This window comes from Cottoperca gobio, chromosome 10 (genome assembly GCF_900634415.1).
Source record: "Cottoperca gobio chromosome 10, fCotGob3.1, whole genome shotgun sequence".
Lineage (NCBI taxonomy): Eukaryota > Metazoa > Chordata > Actinopteri > Perciformes > Bovichtidae > Cottoperca > Cottoperca gobio.
The window spans coordinates 22,826,758-22,842,733 of NC_041364.1; positions in this window are offsets into that span (position 1 = coordinate 22,826,758).

Consider the following 15,976-nt stretch of genomic DNA (forward strand, 5'->3'; position numbering starts at 1 on the left):
ACCAAATTATACTTATTTTTTCCCCCCTTTAATCTCTTTAAATAACTTGTCTGTTAAGTTATTTATTGTATAATTAAATGATAAAAAAAAAAACTACTGGTGGATATATACTAGGGGCCTGGGACTATATGACAAAGAAAGAAATGCACTTTGTTATATCATAATGAATCTGCAAGGTCCTGTAAAATATATTGTACCGATGCCACAATTTAGATGCGTGTTGCTGTATTTCTAAGTGACCATCTTCACCATCTTTGTGATTCAGTTGTGGTGTAGCTCAGCCTGGATTACGTTTGTTTTTGTATGGAAGAGGTCAGGGTGGAGTCAAGGATATAGGACTTTTCACCCAGGAAACAATGAGTTTTTTAAAATTCATGTCTGTAACTTCAGTAACGTAACAAATGTGTTTTTTTTTGGGCCAAATCTTTTTTCTAGACCTAATAATGAAGTTTTGTGGGGTTTTGATTTGTTAACGTTAACCACATGTTCAAAACTGTCTCCCTCAAAGCGAAAATTAAGAATGCAGATTAGTTGTATGGGCATGCACGTAATTAGGTAGGAGACAGGTTTGTGTACCTTATACAACCTATGCACCTTATGCTATTACTTTCGAGTCCACAGAGTATGAATCTGTCAAGAAGCTAAAATTGCCATTTCTGCCATTAAAGTAGATCTTATGTTTTGTCATTAACGGGGTTGTTACGAGGAGATAGGACAAGTTAAAAGCTTGTCCTAGAGTAAAGTGTTAGAAGCTGCACTAACACGTCTTCATCCAAATATCAATCATGAGGGGTTTTGACAGCTTGCATGTGGGCATTTGCCGACAGTACCTTCTTATCCCAGTGTCTTCTCTATGTGAATCAGAACATGTGATTATCCTTATGATTCATTAACCCCAGTAGATCCAAGTACAGATTCAAGCTTCTGAGTAGAGCATTGGGCTGGGTCTGGGGAACGGGGCATCCAGGGGAGCTGACATTTCTCCATCTCTCCTACTCACTCTCCTACATACACACACTTTTCTCTCTACAGTGTAATGGGCTACTGACACACTCACTCACACACACACACACACACACACACACACACACACACACACACATGCACACTGGTATTCCCCTAACCCCTAAACTCCCCCTTATCTCAGTACCTTTGTGTCTCTTTAATAGTGAGGAGGGAGGTTTCTAGCCTGCAGGATGACTGAATAACACTGTGCATGAATGCCTTTGTGTGTGTCTGCTTCTGTGAGGAGGACAGGAGGAGAGAGCAGAAAAGAGAAATAAATAAATAATGTACCTGCGGTTTTTAGGCTTCAGGGTTTTACTCCCACTGGAAATATCCCATACCAAAAATGCTTGTGCACATGGAATGCTGAAGAGTGCACCAAATGGTATTCTGGTTCAGAAACATGTAAGTGTACTTATTTTCATAGTTTTGACACATAGTTTTGACACTTGGTGGAAGGGTGTAGCATGGGCCAAGAAAGAACCCATTTAATTTGGGAGGGGATCTTAATTACAGGAAAGATACACACAAATTATTTTTCATACATGAAAAGGTCCTGCGACCTATAAACCATTCGGCTACCAAGACCCTTCAAGATTTTAAATTGAAATTTAGTAATTGTATTACAGTTACTAATCCAAATAATGCTCCATTACATTTACAATGTAGTGCATGGGCAACCACACAAGACATTTGTAGCTAGCAGCATGGCACATACAGCTGTGAGGATTTCTCCAGAACATTATTTCCAAACCAAACATCGTTCTATGCTCACAAAGGAATACCTACACATGTGCATGAGAATGGAACTAACTCTATTCAAGCCCAGATTTATTTTTTAAAATTGGAAATTTCTGTCAATGAAGAAAATAAAGTGGGGGAGCGAAAGAAAGTGAAAAGGAAGTGTTAAAGTTTTTTAATTGTTAAGATGTGTTAAGATTATTTATTTAAAAAATTGGTTGTGACTGTTAAGATGTGAAATAAGGTTAACAAAGAAGAAGAAAAGTGGAAACTCAAGCATTTTTTATTTAATTTTTCGAAAATTAAGCACAGTTTTCAAAAGCTCCAATTTTCTAATTAAGCCCTTACTTTACTTGAAATTATTTTTATTTTTTAAATGTATCATTAAAGTAATCTTATTATTCATAATCCCTCCAGTTCAATGTAAAAACTGACAATATATATATTTTTAAATATGATGGAACTTTATTTGATTCATCAGTTATATATACAGAGGTTGATGCAACTACTGGCTACTTCAATATGCTATATATAGCACTGAATCATAAGGAAAGGTACACATTATAATATTAATTGAATAGCCCTTCTCTAAGCTGACAAAATACTATATAATAACGATTATACACTTATGGAAACATAGTTATGAATATAATATATATATATATATAACTATAACTATATATATATATATATATATATATATATTAGATATACATATATATATATATATATATATATATATAACTATATATATATATATATATATATATATTATATATATATATTTATATATGTATATATATATTTATATATGTATATTATATATATATTTATATATGTATATTATATATATATATTTATATATGTATATATATATTATATATATATATATATATATATATATATATATATATATATATATATATATATTATTATTCCATTTCCATACAACACACTAACAAAAGCAAATAGAATGTCAAATATTTGTAGCTGGCAGCATGATTAGCAATATAAAACTTTCACTGTTTTTCATTAATTATTTCATTGTGGATATGGTGTTTCACAGGAGTTGTATAAGGCTTTATTTATTAAGAATAATAAATTGTAAATATCAGAACGGCAGTAAGTGGCTTTTTACTGAAGTCTCTCACCAAGTGGAAACTATTATTTTCTCTTAACTCTATGAAATACCTGTTTTAGTTGTTATCGTGCATGTCTCTGTGTGTGTCCATGTGCTGTCACTTTGTTATGAATGTGAAACCCCAGTGTCTGGAGATTTATCCTAGGTGTGCGTCACATATTGGTGAGACTCTGACCTGTCACTCAAGCAGATCTCAGGGTATCTCATAAGCTGTTTCTCCTTCTTTCGAATATCCACACATATTCTTTGCTGTGACAGCTCAACAGTAGAACTGGAAGACGCCGGGCAGCTCTGTCTGCAGCCATTACCCAAGTGCACAGGTTCCTCTGAATTTTTAATGAATCCTGCCTTTCTCTCCCTCTCTCTGTCAAAGCAATGACAATAATTGATTTCAGCTTTAAGACGATTTAATGCTTTTTCCCTTTTTACTGCAAGTCCACACGTTTCAATTAGCTTAGCAGAGAGTGGTTCTTACCTTGAAGGAATGCATAAAAGCACCTAATGTTAAGAGAGAAAGAGAGAGAGGAAATGGGAGATGACATTAGTTGGCTGTTAATTGGACAATTACCCAATATGGACACTGCAGGGAGAATCCAGCGAGTGTCGTGGCTTTTCAATGAGAAGTATTATAAACACAGCTGTTTCTCAGTGGAACTGTTGAATTAAAGTTTTAACTTTGGGCTCAGTCATTGCATCCTTGGAGAGGATATAGTTGTAATCCTTGAGTACATACGGTCCTGGTCTTTTTTTACCCTCGTCACTCAGTACATTGTGGAGTTATGTGTACAATCAACACATTCATTATTAACCCCTTGAATGCCAGGCTGCAATTTCAGACCATTTACAGGCTCAGAATAAGAGTAACCTAAATCCTACGTAAATGAAAGTGAAACCTTTCCTCACATTGGATATGCACCTTCTGGCCAACTGGTGGGTGCAGTTTGCCCCTTCTGAAGTGGTAGTGAAAACAAGCCATTCATAGGCCATAGGCAGATGAAGATCACCAACAGTAATTATTGTTCGTACCAAATCCAATGTCCATTCAACCCATATTGGTTCCGTGGTGGTTATAGAGGAATGGGTTCATTTAAGTTTAGTTGGCTATACATTGCCTGAGAACCATCTATGTCAGTATAAAACAATCTGTCAATCCATCCTGTAGGTGTTGAGATACTTAATTAGATGAGTGAAAACATAGTGGTGCTAGGTACATCAAAGGCACCATGAATGTATGTAACAAATTCGATGACCGTCCATCCACCAGTTTTGAGTTTTGGTCCTAAATTTGGCATATTGCTCTTGCAGTTTGCAAGACCATCCATTTCATTGCCATTTTAGGTAAGTAACAACATGTAACAATGCATTTTGCTGCCTTATTGGCATCACCTGTCTGCTGGCATTAAGTGGTAGAGTCTACTTCATAAAAATAAAAAATTGAGAATTAATGATGTGGGCTAGTACAAACTGTGCTATTCTGTGCCAGTCCAGCCCATAAAACAAAAATCTGTCAGGACGCTTTGTTTCTTTCTAAGCAAAAATGCCATTCCACCTACTCAAGCGGATTTTATGTTGGTTATTATGACAGTTGGGAGTGGAGAGACGGGGAGATGAGCCAAGAGAAAGCTGCAGCAGCAAGTCTTCATCCAAATTGCAATCCTAAAAGGAGCCTTGAGAGCAAAATGCAAGCATTAACAAATTGAGCAACAAAAATACCTAATGAAAAGCCAACAGTGACTGCCTGTTCACACTGTAAGTGATGGCTGTTAGGAAGTTCTGTAAATGACAGTGAAAGTGTTTCAATCCAAGCATTTTGTATGAATAAAAAAATATGGTTTAGTTAATTTGGATAGAGAAACCTTATTGCTGAAAGAATTTTGTCAGAAAATCGACTACAGGGTGGCATATTAATTGGGAGTTGAAGTAAAATTTCTGTCCAATACAACTTCCCACATATGTCACATCCATTGACTCTCTAATATAAGAGAAAGCCAATTTCAAGTAGCTTCTAACAACACAGGACACATTGCATTTGTTTCCAAAGGTGCACAAGGTAGAGGTGCTAACATATTTGCTGTCTATTACTATAGTTAGCAACATGGCTACCACTAGCAGCCTGGCTAACTTACTTGAAACTAGAAACCCTTTTCTCAGTGCTACGATAAAGGCAGAGTTAAACAACCATAGTATTAATAAGTGGGAAGGTTTGTTACTTACGGATCTAGCTTAGTAGACAGAAAGGTTTGTATTACTCTCCCTGCCTCAGGTAGAGTTTCCATAATGACCATTACTCCAGTTGTTCTGCTACCTGGAGATAACTACTGTAAGCTATTTTGTTGAGTTGCCTCTTCGCAAAATGCTCTCTGGTAGGCAATGATGCATTGTATACACCTAAGGCCTTTATTGTGAAAGGCAGATCACGACCCGGAGGCAGACAGAATTGCATTATAAAGCAAGGCTTACAAGGAACCAATCCAAACGCCGATGGTGTCATTATTCTATAGCCATTACATTGTGCAATCAACATTTACTTCATAATGATAAGTTAAAGCAAAAATGGTAACCAGGTAACATAAGTGCACCATGTTGGCATATTATGTCCCATGTGGCTCATTATCATAGCAGTTTGTTACCAGCCAACACATTGCCATTAATTCATGCCAGCAAAATGTTTAGTATTTGAGTTTCATTCATAAACTGGAATTAATGTGGAAGTAGTGAGCATGAAATCAATCATTGTTGTCTGAATGTTTGTTTTACAGAAACTGACTTTCTCCACAGTCCTGTTGTAAAGTTGAAGTCATGGTGAAGCAGGTGAAACCTTATTGGAGTCAGGTGTATTGTGACCTGAATCTAAAGTTAGAATGAAGCACCATTGGGACTGGATTTATGTCTCTAGGGGAGGTGGGGCTATTTTAACATTACCTGCGCTGATCTGTCATTTAAATCCCCTCCTGAGCAACATTTTTATATTCTTCAAGTAGATCCCTCAGTTTTTTTTGAAAATCTAAATATTGATTTTGCGTATTTTGAGGCCACTAAAACTGCACAAATAAGACCTAAAGAAACCATGTAAGCATGCACATGCCTATCTGCGCTGCCAAGCATGTAGCGTCTTGGAGTTCCTGTGCTATTTGTACATGTAAAAAATATAATATGTTTACATTTGGCGCAAATTTGGTCCTTTTCTATGCAGATGAGCCTCTTCATAAAAAACTGTCCAATTCACAAAGATCAGCGCTAACTGTAATACAAGCACAACATATTTTGTTAATCGGACCTTGAAATGGGGCAGATGGCAACTGCAGGTGACACGCAATTCATGATGCTATCGGCGGCCACAGACTCCACATAGATTTGATGCGAATATATCTCGCACAAGACAAAATCCTGTTTTGTTTATAGTCTCAATAAAACGTCAAAACTTCTTCTCAGGAAAGACAGAGAATAAGAATATTTCTCACTATTAAATGTATACAACAGCTTGTTTAATTTTTCATGGATTGCATCACATTTTTAAATGTTCTTTTCAGATTCTGAAAAAACATTATCTATAAGGCATACTGTTTATCTAATAAGTAATCCATTGTAGCTGACCCTTAAATACTGTACTGTAGCAATAAAGACTGACACTACTCACATCTTGAACAAACTGTGTCTCATAATCAAAAACAAAGGTTGACATAGGCACAACCTTTTAAAGAGAGTCATTTCTGCAAATCTTAGCGGGGCACCGGTAACACTCGAGAGCCGATGATGAAACTGCTGAAACATTCTGAAGTTGGTTTACACAGGCGAGGGGGCTTATCGGGATGAATCAATTAGTTGTTTGTGCGAAGGCAGTCGGACTCGACTGCACATTGATTTTACACAGAATGTCATCTTCCCCCATTAGCTGTTGTGCTATGCTGCCTGATTTGAGCGAATACACTCATATTTGCTCCCTTGACACTCGATGTACGCAGTTCTACAGTGGAGATGAGAGGAGAAGTCAGTCAGAGACACAAAGACAAGGAGCTTCTCTCCATGCCAAACTTGTGTATGGATATGAATAATAAGTGTACGAGTAATCGAATAAAGACTAATTGAGACTTTGTTGGAAAAATGTATAACAAACGGAGTATACACGGGTGGGATGCAAAAAAAACAGGCTTTGAGACTAATCGCATCTGCACACTTTGCTCACACACACACACACACACGCACACACCCTCAGGGTAGGCCACCCTCACATATGATTCACCGTGGTTAAGTGATGCAGGACACCTAGCTACAAAGCACAGACACACACACACACACTCCATCTCTGCACGCGTTATGAGCCTGTCACTGCATCGGTTGATGGATCAAGTCTCTCATGGGTTCACCTCACCACTTTCTAAAGTATCAGCACTTTAATCAGACCCTTATTAGTGTGTGTGTGTGTGTCTGCGTGTGGGAAGAGATGTCTTTCATGATCTCTGCGCATGTGTTAGTGGGGGGGAGATTTATGAAAATGTGTGTGTAATGAGGTGGAAATAACTGCCTTTCAAGAAACTTCCCTCGATATGAACTCCCATACATCTTGTTAACTGACAAAGCTTTGAAGACAAGTTTTTGTTTTTTTCAACTTAACACAGCGAGGTTCAGATCACACTCTTGCATGCATGTACACACACACACACACACACAGGCACGTAACCTATATAACGCAATGGGTGGGATCAAAACAACAAGAAACGAGCACGCAGGTAAAGAACATTTGACATTAATCCTTTTATCCAACAGTGATTTGGGCTGTGACACACAGAGCGATGAAAAGAGTCACAAAAAAGGGAAGGGAAAGTTAGGCAAACATAGAGAGGAAGTTAAAGCTAAAGGAAATCTGAGGAGAGAAAAGAAAGAACGTTAACATGAAAAGCAATGGCACATTATACAATGACTGTAAGAGTGAAGGCTTTGGAATCAATGCTAGAACATCCATACTTTTCATTCATTAAAAACACACCAATGTTTTGTGAGATTAGTTGCAAATAAATAGAAATTAAACCATTGGCTTTGTAATGCAAATGTGTATATTGATGTAAAACCACGTCTCGCAATGTACTACTGCAGGGGTCGGGAACCTATGGCTCTTTCGATGACGCGATATGGCTCGCAGACAATTTTTAAGCTGACATTTAACAAGTAATAAATAATTATACTGTGTCATTTTAAAGTAAAATATTTAGCAGCGGATTTTGTTTTAGTTCTCCCCCCTGTCTGTAACTGTATGCACACTTGTGTGTGGGGGGGGCAGAGCCCTGCCCTTCGCGAAACAGCTGAGGAGAAACTGCGCAAAGCAAGCAGTAGACCAGGGGTGTCAAACTCAATCACAGAGAGGGCCAAAATTAAGGCATCGTTTTGGGGGTGAAGCTTGGAAACTGCAGCGCCCACAGAGTCATACTTTGCCTTGAGTGTGGCGTTACACTGGAGGTCAATCAGCTGCATTTGGATGTTCACATGTGCTGTTTCCACGTCAACTGCAAACGGATTGCTGAGCAGTATGAGCCAGTCGGGAACACAGCGGTGGAGATGGTTTGTCAGTGTTTGGAAACACGTAGTGACCAAAATTTCCTTGCTGCATCAGAGTCTCCCACAGGCAGCTTGGCTCTCACTGCATCATAAATGTCCGTGATCACACGGCCCTAAAGCTGCATGTTTAACAGTGAGATACTTCGTTATGTCGCACAAACAGGCCAGCTCACATCACCACTTTTCGTCCCAGAGATCTGTGGTGTGTTTCCCTTTGCTTGCAGGGCAGGGTCGGCAACGAGAGATCTGTTTGGGGAAGCGCGCTGGAAAGACTTGCATGATACAAAGTACAATCTGGCACTGAGTGAGTGACTGGGAGAGGCTTAAATAAGGGCTTGATTAATTGGCAGCAGCCTGAGCCAAAGGTGAGGGGATGAGGTGGGAGTGGCTGGCTGGTGAGGTGAGAAGGAGGCGGGGTGTGGAAAAGTACCGGGCTGAGGTAAGAAGTACTGGAGCAGACTGTGACAGGTAGGGGAAACACTGATACCGCTTTTAGTACTCGGATCTTATTAAATATATGGCTCTCAAGGAAATACATTTAAAAATATTTTGCTTTTATGGCTCTCCCAGCCAAAAAGGTTCCCGACCCCTGTACTACTCACTACCAAACTTTGCATGTGAAAATGTAAATCTTCCGGTCTGCGTGCAGGTCTGATTTCAGTCTGGGGACATTAAGTATAACTATATAGAAAAATCTAAACATGGATGGTCTAGTTTGCTAATGTAGGTCATATAGAGGCGCTATACAACTTTGCCTTATAGGAATTCCATTCGTATTGAAGAATTCCACACTTATCGATTATTTTCAATGCCAACGTTTAGTGCCAAAGCAGGAGGTAGAGTGTCCTGTGTGTACCAAGTTGGACAGTAAGGCGGTGGAGGTCGGGGGGGTGGATGGGCATGTCTGACTTTAATGCAGGACAACAAAGACCTGTCATCCAGACCTGTGTCTTTATCAAATGGGATGGATGGTAGAAATGGAAAACCATTTGTGAACGTTCACGTCATCGCACAACTCAAGAAATATTTTACACTATGAAACACATTAACTTACCAATATAAAACTATATGTCGTACATTTGGGTTTAATTACATGGACGGGCTTTGGCTGCCATGATATATTCATGTTTGTTTGTTTGGCTGCTTCTGGATTATTAAGCAAAAAGTTGGATATATCAGAGTATCCAGTTTCCCAGTTATAACTAAGACTTGGGTGTTGGTGTGAAGGCTATTTACAAGTTGAATAATCATTATAACATGACAATGACATGATATGAACATGCCATTAGTGTTCGTTTTTATTTATAATACTATTATATCATTTCTAGCAGAGCTCCATCTATGTTTTTTGTGAACATGCAAGTGATAAAACTGGCCTTTTCAGGGATTTTTAGACTTCCAAAAGACAACCAAGGAGACATTTTCTAAGCAATGTGCTGTAGTCTTACTTCATACTTTAAAATGGGTTCAGTTTTCTAAACAAAATTGATTTCTAAGCTGGTCTATTAAAGTATAATACATGTCTTAGCTGTCCAGTTAAAAAACAATGCATTTCTAAGAGACGTGTTGACAGCTTTTTTGTTCAAGGAATCCATCATTGTTTGGTGTTCAAGAAAAGTGATGAAATGACACTGGTCAGAGGAACGTGTTTGTTTGTGCACAGCAGAAACACAATTTAGGCATTGTCCAAACTATATAATTTACAGTTTTGTAGTCACCATGACGTCACCCGATGGTTTGTGATCTACCGGTTAGGGGTAGGGGTTTAGGGTTTGAAATCCTGAGTTTGGCATTTTGATCTGCCATCTTGTTCAAGAGGGTTGAATTAAGACATTTTTAGGCAAGGCAAGGCAAATTCATTTATTTAGCACATTATCATACACAGAATTTCATTCAAATATGCATGATAGGCAAAAAGATAATTAATATCGAGCTATAAAAAAGATATATATATATAAATGCAGAAATGTTTAGAAATAATTTAATGAAAACTACTTAAAAACGGATTCATTCATTAAAAGCTGTAGAAAATAGAACATTATTTAACATAGTTTTCAAAAAGGGCTACAGTTGGGGCTTTGTTCCAAGGGGAGCTGATTCCAGCAGTGAGTTGCATAATGGCTGAAAGAAGTTTCACCACATTTGGATGGAACTTTGGGCACTGACCAGTCCCTGCAGATCTGAGGGAACTACCTGGTTGTATTTAGCAAACATATCTTCAATATATTTATATATAGACAATCAAAATGTTACAATTAACTTTCATGAACTAAAAAGACACTGTGTAAGGGTTAAAGTTTTAAGACACAAACACAGGCAACACCATGCTTTTTGACCATAGTAGCAAATTGTCAATCACAAGGTAGCCCCGCCCTAAAGCTTTATCGTAACAATTGTGACATCTCCCATTTCGTTTGTGGACGACTGTTTTAAAGCCTCGAGTTTGGCATTTTGGCCGTTGCCATCTTGTTTTTTTGGCGCCAGAAGTGACACAAGAGGATGTAGCTGGGGAGGAATAAGCCTTACTACGCCTCTATCCTGATTGACAGGTCGATGTGGTAGCAACTTGTCAATCGCAAGGGAGCCCGGCTCTAAAGCATACCCTGCTTTATTGTCTATTTTACTCTAAATATGGACATAATTGAAGAAGACATGAAACTAGCGATATGGAAAATGTTTACTGAGGTGAATAATCAAGTGAGAAGTAAGGTCATCTTCTCTCAGACTTCTATACAATCTGACTTGTTTTTGCAACCAATGGTGTCGCTCCCTGCTATTGGAGAGAATACAGATTTTCAGAACCAAAGGTTGCTGCTTGCCCTATGTGGACTTTGTCACACACACACACAGACACACATATTTCGGTAAACAATCACCATCATTAAAATAACAGTTTCCTCTTTTAGTACATTTCTCCTTGTCTGTTTGTTTGATTCGCTCTCTCTCTCTCTCTCTCTCTCTCTCTCTCTCTCTCTCTCGCTCACTTAGTCAACTCAAATCAGATCTGCTGTCATCAAACACACACGCACACACTCAGACTCACTGTCTGCACTCTGTTAGCTTGTCTCTTTGGGTCACTTCAATCAAATGGGGGCGAAACATTTTCCTCATCATCAGCACTGAAACATAATCACACGAGAACCAACACACAGTCTCTCCCTCTTTGTCCGATGCTAACTCAACCTATATACATCAGTGATCCATCAACACAGCCACATTGTACAGGACGATCAAGGAGGCCATTCATTGTTGACCCTCTATTAGATAAAGAATGTTTCACCATGCAGTATTGTCTCCACAGCAGGTGTGGCGAGTGAGCAGCAATTTGTTGTTGTTGTTGATTTCAGGTTGATGAAAAGTCAATGGGGACGTGAAGACAGTGGAGAGTGAGGGGCGCCTTTAATTTCATCCCTTCGCTCGTCTCAGGCGCCAAGGGTGCAGCCGGGGCTTAATTAGAATGCGTTTTAAATATTGATGGGGCTCCTTGTCCCTACTGTAAGGCCGCGCAGGGAAACTGGAGCACAGGAGAGGAAACTTGATGAGAGCAAACACACACTCTGACAGCTCTGAACTGACTGGCTTATTCATTAATTAAAATGAGATGGATGGCTGAAAAGAGGGAATGAATGAGAGAGTAGACCGATAGATAGAGAGATAGATAGATAGAGAGATAGATAGATAGAAAGATAGATAGATAGATAGAGAGATAGATAGATAGATAGATAGATAGATAGATAGATAGATAGATAGATAGATACTGTAGGTATGTTAGGTTGATTGATTTAACTGTGTTTCAGACAAAACAAGCCATTTCAAGACGATCCCATGAAGACTTAACAATAAGTCAATGAAGAAGAAAAAACTGGAAATGTTTGTCAGGATCAATTAACTGTTGCTGTTGAAAAAATATGCATTATCACCAGCCTTATCTTTTAAATATTGAGTCCTCCAATCCAAACTAATTGTTTAGGGTTAGCAATATATCGTGGCGTAGTTAAAAGTTAATGACGTTGGCTGTTGGTAAGTGAAAGGATGTGAGACGCAGAAGTCACATGCTTTGTACAAAATACTATTACATCCAGACCCTTTCCTTAACAGGTTACGTCTTTTGCTTCCGACCAAGGGGTGACCACCGGGTCTAAAAAGGTAAGCCAATGCGTAAGTGCCTTAAACCTGCAGGACCCAACTGGTTGAAAAAACTAATCGGATTAGATGGAAGTCTATGACAAAATGACCCACTTGATTTATTACCTCAGTAAACATTTTTGTTTCAAGTCTTCTTCAAAACAGCATGATGTTCATTTTATAAAGTATGATCCCATCTAAAGCAAAAGAGATGATAACGCAGGGTATCCTTTAGGTCAGGGCTAGCTCAATAGGGGTAGAGGCGTACCAATTCATATCCCTGCCCAGTGCTACCCTCTCATTTCTCCCTTCTGGCTCCAAAATGCCAAAACGTCAAACTTAAGGCTTCAAAATGGTTGTCCACAAACCAATGGCTGATGTCACGGTTGCTACATGCTCCTCAACAAGATCCCTCTTTTGTTTCTTACAGACTACAGTCAATATTTATACAAGGACGAAAGGTCGCATGTCAGTAAATATAAGCCTACGTTCTTTTAAGGGTTTTTCTAGTCAGAGCAGTCTAGAAATCAGAAGAAATAGCAAATTGAGGTCATATAAACTTACTCAACATACTATACCAACACTCCATCTTTCTATGGCTCTCATGCTTAACAGGAGCCTTACATAAAAACATTGAGAATACTCATTTTTTTGGTCCAACTGGTGATTGTAGTGCTCCTGCATTATGTTCACAGAATGTTAGATATAAACAGCGAGCGTTTCTAGGGAACATACACACAATCCCAGCACTTTGGCAAATGTCGTCCAGGAGCACAATTTGCAGGAAGTAAGAGCAGAGCTGCTGTAGACTTTGAAAACTTCCAGACCACTCAGTGTCACAACTGTTGTAGAAATAAAGCTTTACGCTAATGTGCCAGGACATGATTCAGAGGAAAAGACAGAATGGAACAAGGTTAAAGAGAAGAGGATAACATATACATATGGACACAGAGAAAGAGCAAAGTCAAGGGCATAATATAATGACATAAAAACAGAAGAGCACAACAATAACTCAGTGATGTGTTTTGCCATTAAATCACTTTAAAGATTTAATTGCCATAAAATAGCTGAAGCTGAAATCGGGGCAGTGGAGGATTGGGGGATGAAATCAAATTCGAAAGAGAAGTTTGGAATGTGGCCAAGGCAGAGGAAAAGTGGGGAGAGAAAAGGGTTTTGACAAGTGACAGGAAGAGAAAGAGAATAAAAGGAAGGACAGTTAGAAGAGAGGATACAATCTAAAAGACTCAACAAGAATTAAACTAGGAGAGAAAAGACAGTGAAGGCCAGATTGGAAAATTGCGCCAATTCTGTTTTAGAGAGATATCTTTTTTTATGTGAAAGGGGAAGAATAGCCCAGTTTCCAATACAGTGTGTTGTAACATATTTAAGTGTCTGTCCAAAGTGGAAATTCTCTGTTTACCTTGTGCAGGGTCAGCCAGGTTACAGCACCGCCAGAGCGGAGAAAAGTTCAAGGGATAGTTTGGAGAAGCAGGAGTACCAGCACAAAAGCTAAGCAATGTATTGCTGTGCTATGCAGCAAAACATATTTTAGATACCTAAACAAAGTTATATTTATGCTATATTTATACATTTTTCAGCCCTTTCTGACACAGGGACTGAAGCCGTGATCTATGCTTTCTTCAAAGCTACGAGAATGCTTTGACAAAAACAGTATTTTTTTACCTTGCAGAACACGGGAGTTGATGGTCTATCGCTGCCCAACCAGCAACCTCTGGGGCTGAGCAGTGAGGCCTATGCGGAAGTGCCAAAAGCGCAAACATGCCCATAAACTTTTGGCACTGAGTGCAATTTGCCTTTTTTTGTTTCTGATTGCAATTATTCTTGTGGCAAAGTAAAATGGTGCTTGAGGCCAATGCGTCGGATGTGAGGGTTGAGAGTCAGCCTGAGCCAGAGGTCTTGTCAGGAGGAGCTTGCCAGAGTGCTACTTCGATCCAAACTTCCCAAAGGCAAATAAGAGAGAGAGGAAAGGGAAAAATGTAACCCAAGGATTTAGGAAAGGAAGGAGAGGGAAAGGAGAAATAATTTGTTCGTACACCAACCTTTTTATTCTTGTGCACTTTCAAACAGTACACATGTAGGGGAGCTGTATTTATTGATTTTTCAGTGACACAACTATCCTGTTACTACATACTAAAACAAATAAGTCTGGGTATGACCCCCCCCCCCCCCCTTTTAAAATGCCCTTCAGTTACCACCAGTTATTTGAAGATCTGTAAGTGCTAATGTTTGTCAATTGGACTATTTTTCGCAATAAGGCTTGTTTGCAAATTTTACGCCCAATGTATGAATATTACCAAATTGAATGCAAATAGCACAGGAGCACCGAGACACTATTTGTTTGACTGCTTGAACATTAGGGGTGCATTTCACCCTTTGAGGTGCTTTTAGAATGTCTTCTGTGTTACCGCAATACATTGTTTGAATTCGTCCACAATTAAATAAGTACCTCAAACAACCCCACTTCAAAAAATCTGAACAGTCTATTTAAGGAAATACTTCTGTCATCTGCAGTTTCCAGCGTATCAGTCAAATCTCCGTTTAGGTTCATAAGAACATCAAACACAAAGCACAGCTGTGACATTAGAAAAGGTGGAGATGAAACCTCAATGATTCCCGCAGGGAAATCAAGATCAAAAACTCCAACAGATGAAAGGCTCAGATATAGATAAACATATAATAAAGTGAAAGAAAGAAAGTGACACCAAGATATTACTATATATTATTATATATAATATATTATTATAGACACAGGCAGCTTGCAGAGTTCTGATGTACATTGGTTTCAGTCCTATCAGTGCCAGAAAACCTTGCAGAATGCAAAGATAAAGGTGACATGCTACATCCTACTGTAGCCACATTACAGTTAATAATATTAATACATTTTATTTAGAGGCGCCTTTCAGGACACCCAAGGTCGCCAAGTTCCAAGTTGAACAAGAAGGGACAAATATGGACACAATCTGACCAGAACAAGAACATTTGTAGAAGCACAGAAAACAAGTTAATTCTGAATGTATTAATATTAATATTAATATTTGGGAGCAGAACAACATGATGAAAGGCTCAGATACAGTCATTGAGATATTTTATATTATTACAACTGTTTTTTTTTTTATTGTCATTCATTATCTGTTTATACAGCAGCCCCCACGTATTGGCACCAATAGGAGTTATAGTGGTTGACAATTACTGTACATTAATACACATAACTATGTTTTATAACCATTTACTAATAAGCTAATAATTTACTTTAGCAGAAACTTTGTTTGCACCCCAAGCAAGCACTTAAAGTTTTCTCACATTACTGAGAAAACTTTATGGAGATGTGATACGTCATCATTTGCATAAAAACAATCTGATGGGTTATGCTCACAGCCCCTGGTAGTATTGAGT